The 21,052-nt window shown below is 40.6% G+C and overlaps 1 protein-coding gene across 3 annotated transcripts in view; it reads left to right on the top strand.

Moving 5' to 3' along the window:
- Window positions 1–21,052, top strand: part of NRG1 (neuregulin 1) — a 1,057,599-nt gene that overhangs the window by 186,312 nt on the left and 850,235 nt on the right. Inside the window, exon 1 of one of the 3 annotated variants that reach the window (XM_039912020.1) lies at window positions 11,765–11,898. The exons of the other annotated variants lie outside the window; for them this stretch is intronic. The gene's annotated coding sequence lies outside the window, so the exon portion shown is untranslated. Of the gene's footprint in view, window positions 1–11,764; window positions 11,899–21,052 lie in introns of those variants that run through there. 3 annotated transcript variants of the gene reach the window in all.

The raw sequence follows: 21,052 nt of genomic DNA, 5'->3' as shown, positions 1-21,052 counted from the left end.
GTTGGTAGAAGTTTATACCCACATAAAGCACATGGAAGGAGCGGAACATTTGTCTCAAAAGAGACAACAAAACCAAATGAATGAGCACTGGACTAGTAGTAAACCTATCAATCAATCAATGGTAATTATTAAGCACTTACTGTGCACCTAACATTGTACTAAGCACTTGGGAGAGTACAATACAACAGAGTTAGTAGGCAAGATTCCAGCCCACAATAAGCTTACGTTGTGGATGTCTCTTCCTAATACTGTTTTTGATCCCCAGTGGAATCTTCAGTGTATTGTTTTATTTTTATGAGCCCCTTTGTCCTTCCTATTTGGCCTGACTTGTAACAACATGAAAAGAGAGAAATCTACGGTGATTTGTACTCAAAATGACAGGCCTGGAGACAGGGACCCAGAACCACAGCTTCCCCATAGGTTTAAATTCACCAAAATGGAGCAGGAACAAGTGATCCCCTCTAGCTAATGTTTCATTTATGCCAAGGCCTAGACTTAAGGCCTATGCTGGTGCCCTGAAATCTCTGTAGTAAGTACTTTTTGGGGAAGAACCAGTGGAGAGGTCCATGCTAAGGAGTTACCACCTGGTGAGCCACCCAAGGAACAGAGACCATGTCTAATCACCACTTGTGTAATCGCTACCAATGCTCATATCTGTGCTTGGCATACAGCAAATGCTTAATAAACACTTACTGCTACCAGGTCTACCAGGACAGTGGTTGGGAGCTATTGGATCCAAGATCTAAGTTTCTTCAGAAATAGGGGAGCTTCCACTCTTCAAGGCCTTCCCTGTCTTCTTGTCTCTCTTTATGGCCCCAGCAGGTGACATTTCGTTCAGGATTTGGAGATCAATCAATAGTGTTTATAAGTGCTTACACTGTGCAGAGCAGTGTACTAATAGACATAATTAGTAGACATAGACATAGTGGTGTTAATAGACATAATCCCTCGTTAATGGACATAATCCCTGGCCTCAAGGAGTTTACAATCTAGCAAGGAAGACAGATACTAAAATCAATTACAGATAGGGGAAACAATAGATTGTAAAGACATGTATTTGTGGGAGTACAGGAGAGGGTGACAGGAGGACGTATCCAAGTGTTTGGGAGAGGAAGAAGTTGTAGAGTGTCAGTAGTCAGCCAGTCAGTTCATTCATGCATTCAATTTATTGAGCGCTTACTATGTGCAGAGCACTATACTAAGCGATTGGAATGTACAATTCGGCAACAGATAGACAATCCCTGCCCAATGACGGCCTCACAGTCTAAACGGGGGAGACAGACAGCAAAATAAAACAGAACAAAACAAAAACAAGACAATATTTTCAAGATAAATAGAATCAAGGGGATGTACACCTCATTAACAAAATAAATAGGGTAATAAATAATATATACAAATGAGCACAGTGTTGAGGGGAGGGGAAGGGGAAGGGGGGAGGAGCAGAGGGTGGGGGGGGGAGGGGGAAAGGAGGGAAAGGAGGGGCTCAGTCTGGGAAAGCCTTTTGGAGGAGATGAGCTCTCAGTAGGGCTTTGAAGGGGGGAAGAGAGTTAGTTTGGCCGATGTGAGGAGGGAGGGCATTCCAGGACAGCGGTAGGATGTGGGCCAGGGGTCCATGGCAGGATAGGCGCCAATGGGGGACAGTGAGGAGGTGAGCCGCAGAGGAGTGGAGCCTATGGGGTGGGCAGTAGAAAGAGAGAAGGGAGGTGAGGTAGGAAGGGGCAAGGTGATGGAGAGCTTTGAAGCCAAGAGTGAGGAGTTTTTGTTTCGTGCAAAGGTTGATAGGCAACCACTCTAGATTTTTGAGGAGGGGAGTGACATGCCCAGAGTGTTTCTGTAGGAAGATGATCCAGGCAGTGGAATGAAGAACAGCCTGGAGTGGGGAGAGACAGGAGGAAGGGAGATCAGAGAGAAGGCTGACACAGTAATCCAGTCAGGTTATTATGAGAGCATTATTTATTGAGCACTTACTGTGTGAAGAGCACTGGACTAAGCACGTGGGATAGTACTATCCAACAGTAAACAGACACATTCTCTGCCACCCCATTGATTTTATAGTCTGGGGGGTAAGTAGTTTGAGGAGGAGAGGATTAATCAGAAAAGATGGGAAGAGCGGTGATCTGCTGAGTGTGATGAGGGAGGAAGTCCCAGACAGGAAAGAAGGTGTGGTCAAGGAGTAGGTATGGTCAAGGAGTAGGTGGTAAAAGAGATGAACATGATGCTCTTTAGTTAGGGTGGCTGGAGAGATATGGGTTTTGAAACCTTTCTTTGTACATATCAAGCCCTGGGCCCTTCAGGGCAATTCCCCCTCCCCCCCCCAATCAATAAATCAATCAATCAGTGGCATTTATTTAGCACTTTAGCACTTAGTTGGGCAGAGCCATGCTTAGCAAAGTGGTGTTAGGAGCTTGGATGCTACTGCAGCCATGAGCACACCCTATCCCCATTCCCCCAATTTACTAGCAGGGTTCAGCGAATTTGAGTGCTTTGGGGTGCCCAGATTTTAAATTTATGTTAATAAAAAGACCACCAAATCTAGAGGATTTTAGAAAAACTGAATTGATAGACGTAGCAAAACCTGTCTGAGGAAGTAATAACAATTCAGAAAATACAACTGGTCTGAATTCAACACCAAAGTTGTACACTATTTCCAAGGAGATGGGTACAGTGAATTTCTCTGGTGTGTGTCCTTCTTCACAGGAATATAAAGGCAAATCCAGTCAATTCCATGATCCATCCTTCAGTAATTCCCTCTTCCCAAGACCTTGTGAAATATCTGTTATAACCAAGTTAGCCCATTTGCAGGCTATTTAAATAAGATAAATCATCTTCAAAGAAGAAAAAGGTCATATGCTAAGGTCCCTATGAGGACTGAATGAAATGGTAATATTAGATTCCTTACAAAAAAAATAAATCGACACATAAAATAATGCAGCAAACCAACAAAGCAGGAGAGTCTGCCACCTGCGCCCTATACCATTTCCCTGACACACTCATCCATGAAAGATTGGACTGCTTCATAGCAAATACGAAAAGGCTAATTTGCAGTCACAACTCGGTTATGCTGAAAATCTGACCTATCAACTGGCCTAATGACACTGAAAAGCATCATAGATAGAATCGAAAAGTCCATCAGCCAAGAACTATTTTTACCAGCCTGAAATTCTTTGTAGATATCAAACTAACCTGAAAAATCCATTATGCTGCCTATACCAAGACCTGTCAAGGGGCCCTAATTAAAAAGACACATAGTCAATTTCCTAAAAATAACAAATTGAGGCTAATTCAGTCAAGGTTATATTCTTATTCCTCTCTTCCCCCCCGCCCCTCCCCCCAGACACACGCACAAGCGCATACTTTAAATGTAGTATTTAGAGTGTCTGAAATTTTGTTGCTTTGATCGCCATGGGTCTGGACACAGGACACAGCTTTTTATATGCCATCTCCATCTGCAGGTTATATAATTTGTTTGCTCTGAGCATTACCAGTTATTTATACACTCTTGGGCATGGAATGTTTTCTTTGTGCTAATAGATTCCTGCAAACTGTCTTGTTTTCAAACCACCATTGCCAACTGAGACCATTTTAGAGTGGGCCTTTTCCTCAACTTAAATCTAAATTAAGAAGTGACAGCATGACTCAGTGGACTATCATGCAGTTCTTCTGGGAAGAGCTATTATATCTGGTGAGGGCAGGGAGGGATTTGACTGTAAACTCATTGTGGGAACCCAACCTATTTACCAACTTTTGTTTGTTGGGTTTTATTTTTTATGTTCTTTGTTAAGCACTCACTATGTACCAGGAACAGTAGTGAGTGCTCCTGTAGATACAAGCTAATCAGATTGGACCCAATCCATATCTTTCATGGGGCTTACAGTTTTAAACCCCATTTTACAGATGAGGTAACTGAGGCACATAGAAGTGAAGTGATATGCTCAAGGTCACACAGCAGAAAAGTGGCAGAGATGGGGTTGGAACCCAGATCCTCTGACTCCCATGCCTGTGCTCTATCCTTGCTGCTTCTCTACAATACAGCTCTGTTCTGTATTGTACTCTCCCAGATGATTACTACAGTGCTCTGAATACAGTAAATAAATGAATACCAATAAGTACTCAATTATACCATTGATTGATATGATTATGATTCACCAGCTTCTCTTGCAGGTGGGCAAGGTCTAGAGAGGGATATAGTAGCCAGGTCTTTCTGTAGTCTTCGGCCTATGGGGGGCAGCCATTGTGGGCATGGTGCCTGTTCTATTTTTTCATTAGGCCATGCTTCTTTTCAACAGCACTGGTAGACATGTTCCCTGCCCACAAGGAGAAGCAACATGGCCTAATTGAAAGATCCCAGGCCTGGGAGTCAGAGAACCTGGGTTCTAATTCCAGATCCACCACTTATCTGCTTACCTTGGGCAAATCACATAACTTCTCTGTGCCTCAGTTACCTCATCTGTGGAATGAAGATTAGATCTTCTGACTTAGACATTGAGCCCTTTGTGGGACAAGGACTCTGTCTTAACTGATTACCTTAGATCTACCCCAGTGCTTAAAGCAGTGCCAGACACATAATAAGTGCTTAACAAATACTGTATAAAAAAGCTAACCCAGGCTGCATTGAACAGTCTCCCTGATCTTACCTTGCATCCATACACCAAAACCTGAGAGGCTACCCCTCTCGGATGATACTTAATATCTTTTATTGTGGTGTGCACAGGGGATGAACTGAAAAGAGAAAAGAGACAAGAGAATGGTTTTTGAAGGAGTTTCCTTTTGCACGGCTGCTCCAAATTAGAAAAATGCATTTGTCCTTTAACTCATCTACCGATAAAAAGCAGAGGCATTAACCCTGAACAAATGAGTAAATTTTGTTTTGGTTTTTAAAAAAAAATCATTCAAAATTAGTTTGGGTAGAGCAATGCACCTCTGTTCTTACTGAAATAAAGCAGAATTTTATCGAATTTCAGGAAAGCTTACAGCCAGTATCTGTCCCATTAATTCTCATGTAAGAGAACCCTGTGGTAGGATTACTCACCAGTGCCGAAGGTCACAGTTTTAAACATTTTATGCCCACATGGTTCAAATGAACAAGGCTGTGCCACAAGTCTTCTTCCCTGAAATGTGCCTTGGGAATATTTTGGCTTGCAGCTAGACCGTAAACCCCTTGTGGGTCAGAATAGGATCTTCCAACTCTATTGTATTGTACTTTTCCATGCACTTAGTACGGTGCTCTGGACACAGTACATGGCTCAATAAATGCTATTGATTGTTTGCAACTCAGCTCAGGATAGAGTGGAGTGGCACAGAGATATTCAATCAGTCCTTTTTGGTCTCACAAAGGGAGGGCTCCTGCCAAGCCTATTTGGATTTCTTTCAATAAACCCATAATCCTCCACTAGGTAAAACAACTCCTCTGGACTATGAGATGTAATCTATGATCCCAGACTTGCCTCCAGCAGAGCATTTACCCAACACTTGGGTAATAAACTCGTAGACCGTTGTTCCATTCTGAGCCATTTTCTTATGCCTCAGGGGCATAGCCCTTAATGACTTTCCAGGTGGGTGGTGTAGAGGAAACAGATGAAGTCAAAGAGCAATGCCATCCATTTGTTTGGCTATGCGTTGTGCATTCCAGGCTCTAATTGACAAAATGATGAATTCCCTTTTCCTGTACATTCAAGTGGCAATTTGGAGGGCCAGGCAGTTCATTACTGGCAACGTCCTCTTCAGTAATGATGTTAAAGAGATTTCCTTGTAGCAATCTCCTTGTTCTGATGGCAGCTATGCATGGAATCAAAGTCTAACCCCTTTCTGTCCTCCCCACCCTTTCTTCAGAGACTACGGAAATCCCACCCCAGAGCTTGTAGTGGGCAAGGAATGTGTCTTTATATTGCTGTATTGAACTCTCCCAGAGTGCTTAGTACAGTGCTCCGCAAACAGTAAGCACTCAGTAAATACGATTGAATGAATGAATGAAGGGGTTCCCAGAACTTGGGGAAAAATAATTAGTTCTGCATTAGGACTGTAGAGTGGGAAGGGGGCCATTTAAAAATTGTAAGCTGGCAATTAAGGATGCATTGTTACAAAATACATTTAGGAATTTGTGGGAGTCAGAAAGTCACAGGCTCTAATTCCGGCTCTGCCACTGGTCTGCTGTGACCTTGGGTAAATCACTTCACATCTCTGTGCCTCAGTTACCTAATCTGTAAAATGGGGATTGAGACTGTGAATCCCACCTGGGACAGGGACTGTGTCTAACCCGATTTGTTTATCCACCCCAGCATTTAGTACAGTGCCTGGAACATAATAAGTGCTTAACAAATACCATTATTATTATTATTATCTTTTGAAAAAGCAGGATTTTAAATCGATCATATTTATTGAGCACTTACTGTGTGTAGAGCACTGCACTATGTGTTTGGGAGAGTACCATATCCAACCTAACTAACTTGTAACTACTCCAGTGCTTAGAAAAGTGCGTGCCACATAGTAATTGCTTAGCAAGTACCGTTATTATTATTATCATCATTATTGTGAATGCCTAGATAAAAACTGAACTGGCCCATTGGAATTTTCATAATGCTAATATACCCAATGAGTATTAATAATAATAATAATGTTGGTATTTGTTAAGCGCTTACTATGTGCCGAGCACTGTTCTAAGCGCTGGGGTAGGCACAGGGGAATCGGGTTGTCCCACGTGGGGCTCACAGTCTTCATCCCCCTTTTACAGATGAGGGAACTGAGGCACAGAGAAGTTAAGTGACTTGCCCACAGTCACACAGCCGACAAGTGGCAGAGCTGGGATTCGAACTCATGAGCCCTGACTCCAAAGCCCGTGCTCTTTCCACTGAGCCACGCTGCTTCTCCAATTAATACAGAGGCAGCTTCAAACTTTTGGGTCCCCCAAGGGACGGAAAAATTTGCTATGCCCTTCTGCTCTGACAGACATCGGAAGACATCATTATGTCTCACCAGTTGGTTATGCATGCAGAATTCTGTATGATGCCAAAAGCAAATCCAAATTTAGAGTGTTTTTTTCTGGGTGGACTCTTGACCGTTACCCTATACTCTACAACTATTACATCCCACTTCCAGATTCCTGTTGAAACAGGTTCCACTTCCAGTAGCAGATGCTTGCACATTTTTAACTGCTCTTCCTCCTCCGCCTCCTTGCAGCGGCCCGTCAACACCTCCTGACAGTGCCTTCTGAGACAACTGCCTCAATCCAAAAATATTAATAATAACTGTGGTATTTGTTAAGCACTTACCATGTGCCAGGCACTGTATTAAGCACTGGGGGGATACAGGCAAGTCCCTGTCCCACACTGGGCTCACAGTCTTAATCCCCATTTTAGAGATGAGGTAACTGAGGCCCAGAGAAGTGAAGTGATTTGCCCCAGGTCACCCAGCAGACAAGTGGTGGAGCCGGGATTAGAACTCCGGTCCTTCTGAGTACCAGTCCCATGCTCTATCCATTAGGTGATGCTGCTCTTTCTGTCTGAAGCGGGCCCTGGCTGGTATAATCCCAATCCAGATTGTTGCAAATTCTTTGGATTACAGCAGGTGCTATTTCACTGGAATAACCTGGGCTTCTCATGGCCCCATTGCAGTGGGCCATTCAAAGCTGGCTTGAGGGAATAGGCAAAATTACTGGTGACCCAATTTTTTCCTTGGCCTCCCCCTTTTCCAACAAGTGGTAGACTCCAGTGGTAGAGTCCCTGAGCGGAATTCCCTGACTTTCTCATCTCCCCCCATAACATTGATGTTTGGTTGTCCCGGGTAAATCTTTAGTTCATGGCTCCAGCCTAGAAGTGAAAGGAGAATGGGGAGGGAAGTAGATTTTAAAGCATATCAAAAAGTTTCACTTCTAGTAGCATGGTGTGGTGGGTAGAGCATGGGCCTGCGAGTCAGAAGGCCATGGGTTCTAATCCTGCCTCTTCCACTGCTGTGTGAACTTGGGCAAGTCACTTCACTTCTCTGGACCTTAGTTATCTCATCTATAAAATGGAGATTGATACTCTGGGACAAGGACTGTGTCCAACCCAATTTGCTGGTATGCACCCCAGCGCTTAGTACAGTGCCTGGTGTAGCGTAGGCAATTAACAAATACATAATTATTATTATACTTATTATTAAATAACCCCCTCCCTGGATTAACTGGAACTACTGCAGCAGCAGCAGGCAGTTCTGTTCCATATGGCCTTACACTCTTTCTCTTCTCCCACAAAATGTGAGCTAATTCCTATGGTAAATAGTGGCCTAGAAGGTTCTCATGGTCAGTTCAGCATGCTTCAAGACTCTCCCTTTCTGTCTCATGTATTTCTTACTGCTGAGGGGTCCCTGAAGTAGTTGCTTCCTCACAGAATCATTTCCACTATATTTAATCCTCATGAGAGTATTCTCACACTTATAGCTCTATTTGGCCCAAACCCAAAAGTGAGGTTTTTATGCTATACCTACAGTACACCAACATTTGTTATCCTCTGTGTACATTGTGAAGAAAGAAATTAAAATTCTTCCTGGGTGGTGATTTGCTGTATCTTTCCACAAATCGTATGGTATGTTGTCTGAAAGTCTGAGCCTATAGTCCACTTCTAAGTTATATTTGTATTTTTATTTTGGGGAGATGAATTTTCTGGCAGGTTTAGTTATAGATTAATATGGCTTCAGTGAAGATGAGCAAAACTCAGACTCTAATGAAGCCCAGAGCACAGTTTTCATAGGAATTCAAGCATGGATTACTATAAAACTTTTCTTTTGGTCATATGAATTCTTGTTCCTGTAATGATCTGGTCTGTTTTTATTCCACTGCATTCAAGGAACATAGTGGCATATTTATATTCCTGTTTGAAAATACCATTCTTTTCATGTTGTAATAGGCTGATAATACAAGGAAAGTGCCTGTTATTCCAATCCAACTGATATAGAATACTTAGACATGGTACTTGCTTAAAACGTTATATTCAGATTTATTTTCTGAATCACTCTTATTCCTTTAGTTTTGTGTGGTACCAGACACTCTCTACCTCTGCCACTGTTTTGTCCTGTTTCTGCCTCTCTTTATCTCTCTTTTTCAAACCCCTCTACCACCACTTTTTTGGTGGTGGTCTCTACTCCTTCATGTTCAAACAGCTTGAGAATTATTAAATTTCCTAACTTCCCTTCTAAATTTGTACCTCTCTCCCTCTCATCATTCCAGTTACAGGCCTGAATACATGCTGAGAAGCAGCATGGCCTAATGGATAGAACATGGGCCTGGGAGTCAGAAGGATCTGGTTTCTAAATCCCAGCTCTGTCACTTGTCTGCTGTGTGACCTTGGGCAAGTCACTTCAATTCTTTGTGCCTCAGTTCCCTCATCTGTCAAATGGGAATTAAGACTGTGAGCATGATGTGCAACAGGGAATGTGTTCAACCTGATTTGCTTGTATTCTCACCAGTGCTTAGTACAGTTCTTATTACATGTAATAAGCATTTAACATAATAAGCATTTAACAAATACCACAACTATCATTACATGAATGTGACATCTTTTACCAATATATCCAAGCCCTTGGATAAGCAGGCCTATTTAGAATGCAGTCATCCCAAATTCATGGAAGAAATTCCCTCCTTAAATCCGTTTTTTGGAGGGATTTCTATTCTTTTAACACATCTTTAAGGCGGTTTGTTAAGTTTTTTCTCCTTGTCATTTATTCCTGGTTTTTTTCCTAACAGCATGTACATTCACAGTTTGTGACTGTCATCTATCATGGCTTTAAAGCCTCGCTTCTGCCCTGCCCATCTTTTAGCTTTATTTCTCCATTGACTTGTCTATCGTCTTCCTCTTCCTTTCTCTTTCTCCTCCATCTGGCAGATGGGGTATTTGGATGACGCTACAAATCCAGTAGCTGTTTTTAGACTGTTTTTAGTAATGATTTTATGCACTCTGAATAGCAGAAGACACTCTGAGAAAGAGGTGTCTGGGACCCACAGGATCAGATCTGCAATCAGTGCAAGAAGATTTCACAGCAGATAATTTAGATCCAAATAATCCAGTAACATTTTATAGTGATTAGTGTTTAGCTTGTTAATAGGGATGACCTTGACAATGGTTGTTGAGCATATTCTGATCATGGTGCTAAAATTAGTTTATTTGCTGTAACAGCTGATCTCTTCTTCCACTCACTTAAGTTTGCAGAAGGACTTATCCTCTTCTTTCTTTGCAGAATTGGTGCACCCTTTAGGTAAAATCTTGAACAGAGGCAAGTACTTGAGATAGTAACCCTGTAAAGACACCATCTAGTTGCAGTGTGTATGTGTCTGAAATTCTTAACAGTTTTATTTAGATCTGTCACCAAGTTTTCATAGTGGCAACGACTAATTCTCGGAAGTAGGATTATATAATTATTACAGCCCTGGTTAATTTTAATTTGTACTTTGGTTTTCCGTATTTTGTCATTTGTTGTAATTTTAATTTAGTTTTTTACTCTTTATTCATTTTTTTAAAAAAATACTAGTGATTGATGCTTAGAGTGCTTTTTGCTATTTATATCAAGCATGAATTTTTCTTAACATTGAGGAATCTTTAACTTGCATGTATATGAATCCTCATTTCCCTTGAGTGTTGTCATGCCAGAGAGTTAACATTTGGGCATTGTTTTAATGTAATTTGCCTAGTTACATTATTTTTTAAGATTAAATTTATAGGAGTATGTTTCCTGTAGAGAGTCAGTAAGAATTTAACTTCTTATAGTTTCAGAAAGGAAAGGTGAAAGGTTAAATTAGGGAAATGACAAAAATATATGCTGTCAAATATATTTTAATAAAGCACACATGTTCTTCCCCTTTCTCACTTTACTCTTTCATTGATTCTAGATTAAAATGGGATTTTACAAAACTGAAAGCAATAGTGTGCTCCCCTCTCCCCATTGTAAACAGGTTGCCCTGGAAGTAAGGGATATTATTCAAGTACTCTCTCCATTCTATGATAATATACCCAGAAGTGAAACTGCCCAGTTCACAAGTCAGATTTTCAATAAAAATAATATAAGTATTTCAAAAATATCAACTCTTCTGAAGGTTACCAATCCCTAAATACAAATGAGTAGCTGTGTGGCCTAGTGGAAAGGCTAAAACCTGGGAGTCAGAGGACATGAGTTCTAATGCCAGGTTCCCCACTTTTTTGCTGTGTGACCTTGGGCAAGTCACTTAACTACTCTGTGCATTAGTTTTCTCAACTGTACAATGGGAATTCAACACCTGTTTTCACTCTTAACCTGGGAGCCTCACATAGGACAGGGACTGTGCCCCACCTGATTAACTTGCATCTACCTCCCTCATCATATCCAGCGGACAATCACTCTCCTCATCTTTACAGCTTTATTGAAGGCACATCTCCTCCAAGAGACCTTCCCTAACTAAACCCACATTTCCTCTTTTCCCATTCCCTTCTATGTCTCCCTGACTTGCTCCCTTTGTTCAACCCACACCCCTCAGACCCACAGCACTTTTGTACATTGTGGTGAGCCCACAACAAGCTGCCTTGTTAGTGATTGTGATTCTGTGAATGACTACAACAAGGGAGAAACTTTGCAAAGACACTGATGGGCTCGATCTGAGACAGGTGAATGTGGGCCTGTGGGGGGGTGGAGCATGGAGGGAGGCATAGCTATCTTTCCCTGTTCTACCCGGTAATGGCCCTGGACCAATCAATGACTGCCACATAGGCCACAGCTGCAACACCCAAGGCAGATAAAAGGCAGTTGTGTTGATTAGGGCAGAGGGCCCACTTGAGGCATGCAGAGGGGGTAAAAGCATGTAGAGAATCAAGAAGGAAGCATGCTGAGAGGAGCAGAAGGCAGCAGTACTTGAAAACAGAAAGAAGAAACATTGGCAGAATGGCTCCCTTTGACAACAAACTGGTATCGTACCCTTGGTGGAGTGAGTGTATGAATGCGTCACTCCTTTTTATGGTGGTAAAACTAAGTAAAAAAACTTTCCACAATAACTTTGGTAGTCAGAAGTGTGTTATGAACTCTACTCTGTGTCACTGAGGTTTCTTCAGTCCAGGGAGATCCTGGTTGGTGCAAATTGGGTACTTGTGATACACAAATCTGTGATTTATTTATATTAATGTTGTCTCCCCCCTAGTCTGTAAACTCCTTGTGGACAGGGAAATGTCTACCAACTCTGTTATATTGTACCCTCCCAAGTGCTTAGTATGGTACTCTGTATACAGTAAGAGTTCAAAAAATACAATCGATATATACCAGCTTAGAACAGTGTTTTATGGATAGTGTTTAATAAATGCCATATTAATAATCAAACTGGGCATAATACCAATACCTTAATAAAGGGAGAGAAATGTGAAGAAAATATTTAATATGATTTTGAGTATGCTTTTAATGAGTGGGTAAAGAACAGCCTTTTAGTATTTCCAAGTAAATCTTACTGAAACCATGAGGCATGTAGATGAGCAAAACTGAAAATGACTCAAGTAATAAAATTATTTCAATAGCTTTGAATTATAAAAATTACCTGTTGTCTTCACAAAAGTTTTACCTGGTTCTTTGTGCAGCTGAATCACTTCAAAGAATTGACACTGAGGGCTTATTTCTATGAGATTTATACCATGACAGAGAAAGCTTTTGTTTTCCCACAGGTTTCCATATATTTTGTGCTCCAAAATGTAACTGGTTGATTTCAGATGCACTCTTTTTTTTGATGTCAAAAATTCCAATTGTTTAAGTATACACTCTCTTTTGAAACACTGCTAATAAAGCTAAATACATCTGAGATTAGACTTTCTCTTTCACCCAGTCCAATTCACTTTTTATGAATTCTTATCACTGTATTGGTGTTTGTGCTTGGTGATTTGTTTCATTAGTTATTCTATGTAGCAAATTTATGGATGTGGATCATTGTCATGGTAATTTGTCCGCTAGACTGTAAGCTCCTTGTGGGCAGGGAATGTGTCTTTTATATTGTATGCTCCCAAGCACTTAATACAGTGCTCTGCACCCAGTAAGCCCTTTGGACTGACATGGTTCTCTTCAAAGATGTGGAGAAATAGAGCTGTGGAAAAGTTAAGTGACTAATCCAAATTATAGGGGAATTCAACTCTGGCTATTTAGGCCAACAGTTGGCTTCATGCCTTGCCAACAAGAGGGAAAGAAAAGGCCAAAACTAAGATTTCATATGCCTTCTCAAAAGATTGTTTGCCTTCTTAAAAAGTACAGAAAGTTTTTTAATTGGAGCAACCAATGAAGTTTTGTTATTCCACCTTTGGGAGTTCTGGATTGCAATTTTTCCACAAAGTGAGGGGGCTAGACTCAAGTCAAGTATTAGTCATGGAAAGGATTTTTCTGAGCATTTTGGGTGCTTTTTGGATAAATGATCTCTCCAGACAGATTTTTTTTTTGAGTGCTGTGCTTCTGGAAAGATGGCTGTGTTGAAAAAGTCCCCCATTCTCTACCACTGATGTAAAAAGGAAGTATTAAACTTGGATAAATTTGAGCAGGATGCTAAAGTCAACAAATGTACTTTCCTTCAGCTTGGGCTTCTACAAATGTTGAGTTTATGTAAAAAGAAAATAGAGAGCAAACATGAAGGAGAATTTACAGGACATATCAATAAATTTCTGGCCTGCAAAACCCTGTCCATCAGAATTGTATTATTTCCAGCATATAGAATTATGGAAATGCAAACTAGAATGTTAGATAATCCATTTCATCCTCTCAGTGGAAGACTTTTTTCCCCAGGATTTGCTGTCATGACTTGGCCTTAAACTGATGATCTCTGTCTCTTGACTCCTTGAACTCTCTGGAGGAATCTGGCTAGCCCCGTTTTCATTCCAACCTCTTGGCATAGGGCACAGAAATGCCTGTTATGTAGATTTTCAAGCCAGATGGCTCTCTTCCTTGCTCACTGTGGACAGGGAACATGTCTGCCAAATATGTTGTATGGTACTCTCCCAAGTGCTTAGTATGGTGCTCTGCACATTCATTCACTCAGTTGTATTTATTGAGCTCTTCTGTGTGCTGAGTCCTGTACTAAGTGCTTGGAAAGTACAGATTGTGATGTACAGTAAATGCTCAATAAATACGATTGATTCCTTGACTTTAAAAGTGGGCAGTTTACCTTCTCTTCCAGTTTGATGGCTAGATTCTTTGTGTTACTACAGATACGGTGGATTTATCATTTTTCCAACCTTTTATTTTTAAGTTTTTAAAAAGTTTAAGTTTTAAAAAAAAGTTCACTCATATGCTGCTCCCCTGCTCCTGAGGGAAGTTTCATTCTGAGCTGCCACAGTCAAAGAAAGAACCATACCACACTGTGTTTTATAAATGTCTTGCCAAGTGCTCAGTATTCAGTAGAATGCAAACCAGACTGGGAAAACAAAACTAAAGAGAATGAAGCAAGTGCAATTACCTTGAATTATTGATGTGAATGTTTTTTAGGGTTTTTCTTGAAAAATGGTACCCTCCCTGCTCACTTCTTCCCACTTCACCAATTATTCAGTCTAAGCAGAAGTCTGTAAGGGTTCTATGGACAACCACCACTGCTTAGGAGAGAATGAGCAGGGGTTTTGGGGGTTGACATTAGGACATGGGTGAGAGACCTTAGGAAAAACCTGGCCTGGTATAGAAGGGGAGACATACAGGGTCCAAAAGACACTGGAAGAAGGTTCTGAATTAACTGAGCAACTTTGCCTCAGATCACAGAGGGGGAATGCTGGAGGAATGCTTTCTTATAACCACTTGTGCTTTGAAGCTCGAGATTGAAGTTGAAAGGCTATGATAACCATCATAGCTGTGGCAATGTTAGTGAAATTTCATTGTAGGAAAGCATGCAAAACACAATTTACTAAAGATTGGCACTTTTTGTAGCTATTACTGGGCTATATAGCAGATGCAAACCCTGAAGTAGTCACACAAAGGGTCATTTATAGTAGGAAATTGCCATCCATATCTAATGGAGAAGAATTTCCTTTACCTCAAGAGTTGGTTATTTGGGGCCAGGTTCATTCACTTCCTTCCTTTGTGCAGATACAAGCATGTTCATCCTTTACTTGAAGAATCTCAAAATATGCTAGGAATATTTCTTACTGACTTTTACAATATGTTTCTCAGGTAGATATTTTCTTTTCATGGAGGGAGGGATAGGGGTTAGAAATGGGGATATAAGTGATTTAATCAGTCCCCAAATCAAATAGTAACTCAGGGAATGGCCTCTTAACCTCTTGCCCAGGCCCCTGTCCAGGAGACCACACTGCTTGTCTCAGTGGGAGACCATTACTGTATCATTCTGACAAAGTGTTTTGTTGGCAATCCAGCAGAGATCTGTTTACAGAAATAACACTTTGGGCTCCAGGAACTTGTAAAAGGATAAAAACCTTTTCACATAGGGGTCAACTGTCAAAATACAACAAGAGACATTGCGAATCACAAATAGTTACTCCTTGTATAACACAGGCCACTTGTGTCAAATAAATTGGCAGTCTTCAGAGCAATTTTAACAGGGAGGACTTGTTAGGCCAGAAGTGCTTCAGTAGTTCTAATGTGGTAGTAATATTTTTTTGAGTGCTCATTGGCTCCACTGCATTGAAGCTAGTCCCTCTAGATTGTAAGTTCATTGAGGGCAGGGAATGTGTCTGATTATTGTTATATTGTACTCTCCCAAGCACTTAGTACAGTGCACTACATGGATTAAGCACTCAATAAATATGATTTGGATAGAACAGCTAGCTCTTATGAAAATATAAGACAGAAAAGAGATGCATTCCCTGTCCTCAGGGAGCTTACACTCCTGTGATAGTGCTTGAAAATGTGACCTCCCCCCACAAAATGCACATGATGTCACATATATTATGCCAGCTTATAAAGTAGCATGTTGATGTAACATGGAAGCCATTTTTATGTATGTTGACCCAGTTCCACCCAGATCAACTGAAGCTTGGGAATCTCCAGGTCTTCTCTTCTGCTCACCCCCTCCCCCAAAGCCCGCTAGCCCCAAATGGTCCAGAGCCATGGGGTTCCCTTCCCAGAACCCTTTGAACACTGTTGCTACTTTCAGGCCATGGAACTTTGTGACAGGTGGCATGGTAGATGGAGGCTTAAAACTGAAAATGTAAATATGGTGCCTACTCCACACTGGACATTAGACCAGCCATCCATTTAAGGCCATATGCCTAACCACCCTAGCCAACCTACAGATTTACGTTTAGGGCAGGATATGGATCTCCATATGCAGATATATATCCTGCATCAAAACATATCTATATAATGAATACCTAACTTCTGCGTCACTTAGGTTAGGATACTCACACCCCTCCTGCAGCACTTATGTACATCTCATCATATTCTATAGTAATTTATTCTTGTCTGTCTTGCCTGCTAGTTTATAAACACTGAGAGTCACTAGTAACTCTCTTGTATTCTCCCAAGAGCTTAATATAGTGCTTTGCACCCAGTAAGCACCCAGTATATACTCCTGCTTTATGGATACATGACCTTTTGTGAACAGTGAAGTTTTATGCATGCAACAATGGCTAAAAGCACTGGTGTAAAATAACAGTAATAATTATAATAGTAATAATGTGTTGTATTTAAGTGCTTACTATGTGCCAAGCACTAATCAGGTTGGACACAGTCCCTGTCCCACACAGGGCTCACAGACTTTATCCCCATTTTACAGATGAGGTAACTGAGGCACAGTGAAGTGACTTGTCAGTGGTCACACAGCAGACAAGTGGCAGAGCTAGAATCAGAACCCAGGTCCTTCTGACTCAAAGGCCCATGCTTTATCCACTAAGCCATGCTGCTTCTCAAAAAAAGTCAGTGAAAGATACTAGTCCCACACAGTTTGTACCTAAAGAAGATTCATGACTCTGATTTGAGACAGTAAATGTAATGAAAGGCCCACCCTAGAAAGATTGCACTGTTTTTTGGCCATATCAGCATAGAGAACAAGTTTCATGTCCTGGGGAAGGAGCTCCTAGACAGATATAAGAAATGATTCCTTCCTGAAAGCCTTAGGGGAAGTGACTAGGAGGAATGCAGCCCTGCTGTATCATACCACGGGTGTAAAGGGATGCAGAGGATTATAGCTTTTTATACTCTCAATCTGGGAATCATTTTAGAAACAGCACTAGGTTTGATCTCTGCAAAAGCACTCTATCAGCTCACACACCACCCTACCTCACTTCACTGATATACTACTACCTAGCCTGTACACTTCCCTCTTCGAGCACTAGCTAGCTTACTGTGTCCTGATCTCACCTATTTTGCCATTGACACCTTTCCCATGTCTTCCCCTGGCCTAGAACTCCCTCCCACTCCATATATGCCAGATCACCACTCTCCCCACCTTCAAAGCATTAAATTTACAGCTCATTCATTCAGTTGTTTTTATTGAGCACTTACTGTGTGCAGGGCACTTTACTAAATGCTTGGGAAAGTACAATATAACAATAAACAGTGATATTCCCTGCCCACATAGTGGGCTTTCCCAACTAAGCCCTCATTTACCTAGCTCCCTCTTCCCTTCTGCATCCCCTATGCACAAGGATCTGGGTCCTTTGGGCATTTGATATTCACCCCACCCCACAGCACCTGTGTATATATCTTTAAATTCTATGCTATGAATTACTTATTAATCTCTTTCTCCTCCTCTGGGCTGTGAGCTCATTGTGCAGAGGGAATATGTATGCTAACTCTTCTATTGTACTCTCCCAAGTGCTTAGTACAGTGCTCTGCATGTAATAAACATTCATTTAATAGTATTAATTGAGCACTTACTGTGTGCAGAGCACTGTACTAAGTGCTTGGGAAAGTACAATACAGCAATAATGAGAGACATTCCTTGCCCAAAATGAACTCACAGTCTAGGACAAGGTGACTACCATTGATTGATTAAAAAATCAAAGAAGATTTACCCTACTGTTGATGAACAATGGTAAACAATTTCTATTGGTTTCTTAAAATTCTAAGCTGTGGTGAAGAGTCAATAATTTGGCCTGGTCTTCCAGAAGAGTTAAAATATCCAGAATTAGCATTGTTTAAGGTCCCGCTGGAAATGGGCTTCATATATAGCTTATGTTGGCAGGATAAACAGACTTCAGAATCCTTTCAGGAGGTGGGGAGGCAGGGGGAGCCCTTTGAAAGGTTTTCTATGCACCATAGAGAAGGCAAGTGGCCAGAAACACATCAGGGAAGAAAAATCTCTTTGCTGCCACTAGATTCTGCCAAAGACATTAAAACTCAAGCTGTCACTTCAATAAAAAAAAATTCTTTCATCTATTCTTGTGTAAATTATTTTTTAAGCCAGATGAAACCTCTGATTTCTTCCAAATTGCAAAGTATTTGTAAAACACACGTTTCATAATTACTGCAGAGGAAAAAGAGATGTGTAAATACAGAGCCGGGGATTGTAGTGGTATTTCTACTGTCAGTCAGTGGTTGAAATTGTGTCAGAGTGTCCATAGCTCATTCCTTATTACAAGTATTATAGCTCTGTTGTAAAACATTTGCTTCAGTCTGAAACTCTGCCAATTTAAAGATGACTCAGTTTGGCCATCTAAATTATAAACATCCATGCATTTTTTCTTGGCTTATGTCTTTTATACTAAATTATAGCTATAAAATGCATCCACTGTTTCCAAACAAATGTGTAAACCAGCACTTAAAATTATTTTACTTTTTTACTTTTTTCTGTCTGTCAGTGTGAAGAGAACTTTATCTTTGACCCCAAAAGGATGTTTTCAAGTATCTGGTATATGAACAGAAATTTTTAATAGGCTACAACTCAATTTGGAAGGACAATTTGGATAGCAAATATTTTAATAATGCTGTGGGATAATTCAGCACTGATACCACAACCCCCAAAGGCTAAACTTGCAAAAAACCACCAAGGATGGAAGGATTCTCACATGTGGTTTCTGTCTGGGGAAACTGTCTGGAGTAAGGGTTGCTCTAGCAAAGACAACTGGAGAATTGTGGAAAATGTTCCAGATCATTTAAAAGCATGTGTTTACCTTTTAAAGCAACCTGTCTCTTGTACTTAGTGTTTCTCTCTTACATCCACACTGTAAAGTAAAAATAAGTACTATAGCAGAGATAAGGAAACTGAGACAGAGGGGGAAGATTTCTCCAAACATTCTTTTGCCAGAATTTTCTGGATTATTGCCTCAGTCCTCCACTTCACTTTGCTAGAGTAAACCTGGCTATCCTTTTAGAACAAGGAAAATTGGGGCAGTTGGCCATGGAATACACACCGCACCATGAAATAGATATGTGTGGGTTATGCCCTCAGTGGTGCCAGGAACTTCTTGTGCCTAGCCTTGAAAGAACACACATTCCATAAGGAAACTACACAAAAAACCTCAGAAGGTACAAACACACACACTCCTCCACCAATCACCCAAATGGTGTTTGCATGCCACTTTTTAGGGTTAAATTTGGTGAGAAAGGAAATGTGAAGGAAGTTTGTTTGCTCTTTCTTTTTCTTAAGTATATAGAGTGACAAGGGATTATCAAAGTTTAAGTGGGAAAGAATCTTTCAGGGTCACTTGCTTTTATTAAATTGGGGCTTTTGAGGTGAAGTTTGGGAGCAAGCACTCAAGGTTGGCACTTGCTCTCTTTTTATAAAAATGGACTACTGATATTTCATATTTGAGAATCTTGACAATCTCTTCTACAGCTTTATGATATAATTTTAATGTTTAATGCTGCATAGAGTACTAGTTAGCTAAATTAAATGTTCTTTATTTTTCCTCTTAAGTTGTTGTATTAAGTCAATGATGATCAAACTTCAAGCTCTGTTCCTGCTGATGGTTTTTAATTACCACCATTAAAATGCAAACAAGGATGTTATTTTTGTTTGGTTATTAAAATCCACTAAACTGTTTCAGATTACATTCAGATACCCTTTTTTCCCACTGGGAACTCTGGGAAAATGACCCAGAAAGTATATTTACTAAGGAAACTGTATTATGTTTTGTTTCCTATCATCCAACCTAAACTGTCTATAGGGAAAGATACCTTGCTTTTGGAAAATGCTATTAAACCACAAAATGGATAAATTGCATTCAAGCATTTGTACCTCCTTCTTTTTAACCTTGAGAAACAGGGATATGAATCTGCTTAGGAATGAACTAAGAGGCTGTCAGATGTTTAAATGGAGACCCTTTTGGAATAAACAGAATGTAAAGCTTTTCTCTGACAGTTAACCTTCTTGATTATTACATTTGGGGAGAAATTTCTTTTCTTATTTTAATGACTTCAGGATTTCCTCCCTAGTACCCTTAATTTAATTTATGTTAATTCAATTCTGGTTTAATTTTGATTTGTGTGCTTGATTTATGTAGTCTGTGGACTGCAACACACCTTTGCAACTCTAGACATTTCAAATTTCCAAAGAAATCATTTTGATCCCCAATTTAAAAGAGGCATTTATGATTGTGCTGAACTAAGAGTCTAGAAGAAAATAATTGGATTGGCCATTTTTTAATGGTATTAGTTAAGTGCATACAGTGCATCAAGATCTGTTCTAAATGCTGTGTTAAATTGGGTTGGACACAGTCTCTGACCCATATGAAGCTCACAGTCTAAGTAGAAAGGGAAAACAGGTATTGAATCCCCATTTTATAGTTGGGGAAACTGAGGCACAGAGACATCAAGTGGACAAGTCACTTAACTTCTCTGTGCCTAGTTACCTCATGAGCCCCATGTGGGACATGGACTGTATCCAATCTGATTAACTTGTATCTACCCCAGCACTTAGAAGAGTGCCTGGCCACATAGTAAGCGCTTAAGTACCACACACACAGAAAAAAAGTCCTCTGACTCCCTGGCCCTTGCTCTTTCCACTAGGCTACACTGCTTATCAAGTGAAAGATGGCTCCTTTCTACCAGTTTTTCCTCACTACTTATTTCCCTTTATTTTAATTTTTACTGACACAGTCTAAGGGGGAGTAATAGGGATTGATTGAATCCCTATTTTACAGATGAGGAAACTGAGGCCCAGAGAAGTTAAGTGACTTGCCCAATAGACAAGTGCCAGAGTGGAGCTGAGATT

The sequence above is a fragment of the Ornithorhynchus anatinus genome, chromosome 5, assembly GCF_004115215.2.
Source record: "Ornithorhynchus anatinus isolate Pmale09 chromosome 5, mOrnAna1.pri.v4, whole genome shotgun sequence".
Classification (NCBI taxonomy): Eukaryota; Metazoa; Chordata; class Mammalia; order Monotremata; family Ornithorhynchidae; genus Ornithorhynchus; species Ornithorhynchus anatinus.
This window is presented reverse-complemented; position numbering and strand designations above follow the sequence as displayed.